General features: G+C 34.7%; 1 pseudogene; it reads right to left on the bottom strand.

Moving 5' to 3' along the window:
- LOC102501942 (nuclease-sensitive element-binding protein 1 pseudogene) overlaps positions 1 to 6,568 on the bottom strand; it is a 19,407-nt pseudogene that overhangs the window by 1,437 nt on the left and 11,402 nt on the right.

The raw sequence follows: 6,568 nt of genomic DNA, 5'->3' as shown, positions 1-6,568 counted from the left end.
CCTGCTGATGGTACCTCCTGCAATGCATTAAAACTTCTCTGTATGCCAAATGGCTATGGTTTGAAACCACAAGCATTATTATATGCGCTTTTAAACTCCCGGAGACTCCAAGTTTATAACTAAGGAACACAACAGAAAATAGTAGTTTTCCCACTGGGAATCAGGTTCTCTCTGAGATTTTCATGTAATTTTATCTAACTGACCAGCATGTAGATAGGATTTTGTTTCGCTCAAAGATTACTTTAAGAAAAAGTTTTTCAAATTGAGATTTAACTTTGGTTTATATAAACATTTATTGTATGCATTTAAATTAGCATAAATTCTCAGATTTCTCCCTATAGCAAGCTGCAAAAAGTGTCCGAACAAACCAGTAAAAACACTCATTTTCCCAGTTAGGGAATAATTTATAACTAGGGTGATTTGAGTTGGTCAAAGTAGATAGTGTTGGGACCAGCAGTTAGCGTAATGACTATGTCACTGGATTCCCATGTAGTTGACCACGGTTCGAGTCCCAGACCCGGTGGTTTAAACTCATGCCCGGGCGCGTGTGCGTGTGTGCCCAAGATCCCAAGAAGAGAATGGAGGAGAAGGGATTGCAATGTGGCCATCCCCCCTGGACGGTGATTTCTTGCTTTCTGTCTCTCTGTCTCTGTCTGTCTGTCTGGTGAGCGCATGTGCCCTATAGCAAAAACCTCTCAAAAAAATGAAAAAAAAAAAAAAGGAGATAGTGTTTATATTTCATAGTCACCTCAATATTTCAATTTTAAAAATTCTGTTTTGCTATAGGGCATATGCGTGTGTGTGTGTGAGAGAGAGAGAGACAGAGAGAGAGAGCATGAGAGAGGAAAGTGATGAGACACCTCCTATGGGTTGACCACATTGCAATCTCTTCTTCTCCGTTTTGGACACACACTTACATGTGCTCAGCGTGTTTTTCAAGCTGCTGGGTCAGGGAATAGAATTGCTTAGTTGGCCATGTGAGATCCAACTACATTAAACATCATGCCAATGGCTGGCCTAACATTTTTAAATAAAATAATTGTCATCAGGGTTTTTTTATTATGTTTTAACTAACACGAACTTATTATCCATCAAAAGTGGCATAGTTCCCATTTATCCAGTATGATTATGGACCAATTGACACTATATAGCTAAACATATCATGCATTTTAATATGCTACCCAGAATTAGACAGTTACTCCATTTCAATATGAGAAAAATGTTAATGGTGATGAATGGTATATTATTCTGTGCTCTTTGATGTCTCCAATTACATGTAGGAAAAGCATCTTTACTTAATTCAGTGTTTACAATTATTTGGATGAAAGGTTCTTACTAGAAAATATTATTTGGTAGTTTTAACTAAGTAGTAGATTCATAACTGGTCATTTGGAATTGTTTCTGGTCTCATGTTGTATTTTCTGAGGTGCAGAAAGGTTGCAGTGTTGTGGTATAGTGCATGCTTTTGTTAACCTAGATTACAATTTATTTTTGACTGAAATTAATTTACTTTAATTTTCTATCCTAGAATCCTATACTAATCAGAGATCAAAAGGCAACTTGAGTATTCTGTCACCAACTGCTCAAGGTGCTCTGAGCTCTATCACTTTTTTAAGAAAAAAGGAAAATATGAGGAAATTAAGCAAAAAAATGTTAAATATAAAGGTATTAGCTCAGATATTTTCTATACATCACAAGTGATTATATTCTGACACATATGAAAATGCACTACATTTCCATAGTTGATTTCCATTGTTAAAACATCTAATCATGTACAAAAGGAGATAGACACATAGTTCAGATGTGGAAGAGATATTAATATTTTTATGTATTTTATTATGTTTATACATTCAACCATTGTATATTATTAGAACATACAAAATGAATTTTCACATTTGAATCCATTGTGTATTAGACCAGTTAAAGATATTATCATGCACGTTATCATCAAGAGATAATTTTTTTATTTTGAAGACCCTTAAATGTCTTTTTTTTTCCCTTGAGTCAGTTCCTTACCCTCTCCCATTTCGCACCTTCCTCCCACACTGTCTCTTGTAGCCACAATTGTTCTCCATGATTTTATATCTTCTAATCTTTCAATTTCTGCCATAGAGTGCAGTCATTTCATACATGTTGAGTGGGTACATACAATGACTCTCTTTTATACTCTTGTTTTTCTGAAATATCTGTAACATAATCATGTTTTTATTTTGCTTTTCCTAAAATCATAATTTAAATTTTAAGCTATCATTTTCCCATAAGTTGTCTTGCAAAATTAAACACATCAGTTAGGTAATAAGACAGAAACATATTTAAAAAGCCAAACTAGATCTATCTCTTCAATGGAGTTTGTAGTCTATATTCTAATAGACTTCATTTGTGATATCAAGTAATACTTATGGAACATAGATTTCAGTCGAATAGTTTGGGTTCTGTTATTGAGTCTCTCAGAAAAATGCATCAAGACTCAGATACAGAAAAAAATGTTTAAGTTAAGAATTTTTGAAAGGGACACAGTCATTTACTTTTTTCAAGATAAAAGAAATATAAAGTCGAAATTACGTATCAGTCCATGAAAACACTGCACCCTTGAGCTAGATTTGATGGGTTATGATCATAACAACATTGATTAATAATTTTTCAACAGTGCAGCAGTTACCTGCTCAATGCCTCATAGTATCTACTATGTGGGGCTATCATATGGATTAAATTAATCAAAGTATATGAAAGAGCCTCAAATACAGTTTGTCTTAAGTTGCCTTATGTGACTGTCCCTTCTTGCTGTTAATATTATTTATTTAAACTATGTTCCATAATGCTATAGAAGATGAATCTTCAATTCATGTTTATTGAGCTGACTATGAATGTAATTGCAGAAGAAAAATGTGAAAGTATATATTCAGGAAGTAACCATTCTTTATTATTTAATATTTAGCCCGATCAAATGTTTTTGAAACCTTTTTGATCCTTGAAATCATTTAAGTCTACGATGTGATGTTATGGAGAGAACTTCTATCCAAATCAATTGTCTAACATGTCAGAGAGCAGAACTCTAATGTCTTTATTAAAAAATGAGAAACTTGAAATCGTATTCCAGTTTTTCTGTCTGCTCTTTAATTTACCTATGTCTCTCCTCATCAGTGACTACTGAGACTGTTATATCTGATAGTATGTTTTGTACCATATCAGTTTATTTGTTGAGTCTTACTTGTTTTCTGGACCAGAGTAACCTAAAATATGTTTATTTTGGCACCACATATACTAAAATTGGAACAATACAGAGATTAGTATGGTTCTTACCATATTAACCTAAAAAAATACTTGAGCTAATTAATTATTAACTCATTTCTTCACCTGTAAAACTCATGTAAGGGCCTTCCTTTAGTAAACTCATATTAGATGAGGTTGTTGCGAAAGTTATGAGGTATTTTTCTGTTTTTCTATGTAAAATGCATCATGACTTTCCTGACAATGCAGTATTTTATTTTTTAATAGTATATCTTGGGACCAGCTGGTGGCATGGTGGTTAAGGTGTTGGACTTCCACATGATTGACTGCAGTTTGAGCCCTGATCCTTGTGGCTTGAAACTGTGTGTGTGTGTGTGTGTGTGTGTGTGTGTGCCCAAAAACCCAAGAGGAGAAGGAATGTTAGTCTGGCCATTCCCCTGAGGGTAATTTCTTACTTTCTGTCTCTGTCTATTCAGTGAGGGACTAAAAAAATATAATAAATTGTGTTTATATATCTTATATTTTATAAAACATAGCATATACATTTTGATTCATATTTTAATATATAGCATTTATTTCAAGAGATATTTCAATATATGAGAAATCAATATTTCTAAAAATTATTATTTAGAGACTATGAAAACTGTTAGATGATCTTATTCAATCCTCTCAACCTATTATTTAAGCATGTGACTCCAAGTAAAACCTTAGGTACAATAATAAATTTTCTTACAAATTTAATGACAATTATAATAATTTTCATAACAAAGTTTCATTATATGTACATTATTGCATTATTGATAAATAAAAAGATTGATATTCTAAAAACTGTCATTTTGTATATGGACTGAAGTTAGCTTTATTTGCTTCAAAACAACACTAAGTGGAATCACATGAAATTAGAAGTCTTAGGGAAATGTAATGTCCAATTACTGTGGTCAGTATTTCTTGGTTTGTCTTGACTTGCTCTGTGTGTCCATTTCACGAAGAAGCAGGTGGGCATAATGCACTCTTGAGACTGTTCTTTTTCTGTGACCCACGTTTGAGCAGTATTGACTTAGCGATGAGAATGTCATTGGAAGCCAATTGCATGTTAACCAAAGCTAATTGAACCTCTATCCACACTTATTGCCCCTTTTGATAATGCCTCTGGATAGAAGAGAGCAAGCTTATTGCTCTCTAATTTGGGGTTCATGTAGGCATTACAGTTGCAAACGCCTCTTTGATACCAGACTTCTTAATTCCTTGAAAAATGGGTAAATCTATTTTCTTATCAAATAATAATAAAATTGGAGTGAAAAATGAAAGCTTTTATTTATAAGGGTTTTTTTAAAAATAGTTATTTATTTAATTTTATTTATTTACTCACTTATTTTTAATTTGACCAGTGAGAACCTGAGAGGAGGACAGGGAAAGTGAGAAAGTAAGTGGCCAAGGTCAGGACTTAAATTGTTGGCCACGTGGGAGTCCAGCACCTTAACCACCACACCACCTGCTGGCCCTGTGAGGGTATTTATTTATTTTTTTTAAATCTGAGACCTCAGGTTAATCTAACGAAAGCCCAGATTTCATAAGTCACAACATCAATGGTCACACTTCACATAATTCTGATCTTCTGTGTTCCTTAATTCAACACTGCACTACATAATGTAGAAAGTGAAACTTGACGGCTGTATGACCATGTAAGCGAGTCAGTCTGCAGTAATAAAGTGAGACTTCTTTAGGTCTTCTCATATCTAAAAACTCAGTACTGTTGGCAAAGAGGGAATAGCAAAGGAATTCATGACATGAATAGGACACATTTCACATGGGGCTCATTATAACCAGAATGCAGCAGTTCAAATATTTTTAAACCAGAATGGGCCACAGTTTAAGCTTGAGAGTAGAAAAAGACGAAAATGGAAGGTATCATTTAGCTGGTTATTTTATAAAAATCTAAATCAAGGCTGTGTTGAGAGAGAAAGTAACCAATTACAGAATTGTGTTGCAGGGGAAAAAATAGTAATTCATAGATAGGAGCTCTGCAGGTGGGACTTGCAGCAGAGGACGCTGGGTTCAAATCCTGCTTCTGCCGTCTACCAATTGGATGACCCTGGGAGTTGTTTCACATGTCTGCATTTTGCTTTTTTTCAAGGATACAGTGAGGATAACAATTATAGTATTTTCTTCACAAGATTATCTGCAGGTCAAATGAATTAAGATTTGATACGTAAAGTGCTAATATAGCTGGTTCTTGTGGGTCTTCAATGACTCATTGTCAATGGGTGAGAAAAAAAGGGAAAGACTAACTTGTGAGCAAAAGAACAATCATAAAAGACATACGCAAAACTTACATGACAAAATTTCTAAGCATATACATTGCTTTTTCTTTATTTAATAATCCACCTTTAAAATAATACATTCAGTGGTCAGCAAGTATTGTGATGATTAAGGTAGCTGGATCCTTCATATCCAAATGAATGGTTCAAATCCCAGACTCAACAGCTTAACAAATACTTGGGGTATGTGTCATATGTGTCAGTGGTGTGCCCAAAATCCTGAAAGGAAAATGGAGGAGAAAGGATTACAGTGTGGTCATCTTTCCAGGGTATGCTTTCTTGCTTTCCCTCTCTCTTTCTCTCTGTCTCCCACTTTCTCTCTCCAACAAGTACACACATCCTATAACAATTTTTTAAAGATGCATTTTATTTAAATTTATTTATTATTAATATTGTTGTTATTATTCTTTTCAGTGTGATCAGAGAGACAGAGAGATAGAGAAAAAGTGAGAAAGCAAGCCACCAGATCAGGTACTCAAATGATGGTGGGACATGTGGGAGTCCAGTGCCTTTAACCAGCATGCCTCCTGCTGACTCTCCAATAGCAAATTAAAAAATAAACAAATAAATAATAGATTCAGGACAATTTCTTAAAGAATTTTGTATTTACCTTTATTTATTTGTTTATTTATTTTAATTTGTCTAGAGAGGAGAGAGAGAGACAGAGAAAGTCAGAAAGCAAACTGCCAGATCCGGGACTAGATAACTGGTCATATGGGAGTCAAGCGCCCTTAACTACCACACCACCTGCCGGCCCCAGACAGAATAATTGTTAAAGTTTTTGTGTTGCGCTATAGGTGAGATTTATGTCAATCAATTATATTTAGTTAAATTTTGTAGGATGGGTGCCAGCAAGCGGCATAGTGGCTAAGGCACTAGGCTCTCACATGGCTGGCTGCTGTTGAGTCCCAGATCTAGCAGTTGAAGATCACTCTGGGTGTGTGTGCATGCCTGCCAAATATCCTAGAGGGAAATGGAAGGGAAGAGATTGAGACATGGTCATCTGTCCTGTGGGGTGATTT

This window comes from Tupaia chinensis, unplaced genomic scaffold (genome assembly GCF_000334495.1).
Source record: "Tupaia chinensis unplaced genomic scaffold, TupChi_1.0 Scaffold143714_1, whole genome shotgun sequence".
In the NCBI taxonomy this organism is placed as follows: domain Eukaryota; kingdom Metazoa; phylum Chordata; class Mammalia; order Scandentia; family Tupaiidae; genus Tupaia; species Tupaia belangeri.
This window is presented reverse-complemented; position numbering and strand designations above follow the sequence as displayed.